This window comes from Cariama cristata, unplaced genomic scaffold, assembly GCF_000690535.1.
Source record: "Cariama cristata isolate BGI_N322 unplaced genomic scaffold, ASM69053v1 scaffold7045, whole genome shotgun sequence".
NCBI lineage: Eukaryota > Metazoa > Chordata > Aves > Cariamiformes > Cariamidae > Cariama > Cariama cristata.
This window is the reverse complement of record NW_009619173.1, coordinates 1-263: the sequence shown is the minus strand read 5'-3', so window position 1 is coordinate 263 and position 263 is coordinate 1.

The window sequence follows — 263 nt, the reverse complement described above, 5'->3', positions numbered from 1 at the left end:
CAATGTTTTGCTCTGTCATGTGTCTAAGAAGTTAAAATGTCACCCTGTTATCTAACATTGTTTCCACCTTCAGCAAAATTAGTTTTTAAAACAGATAGTGTGCCTTCCTATTCTGTGTTTTATGTCTTGTTGTGGTTTAACCGCAGCCGGCAACTAAGCAGCACGCAGCTGCTCACTCACTCCCCCCCAACACCCTGGTGCGATGGGGAGGAGAATCGGAAAAAATGTAAAACCCGTGGGTTGAGATAAAAACAGTTTAATAA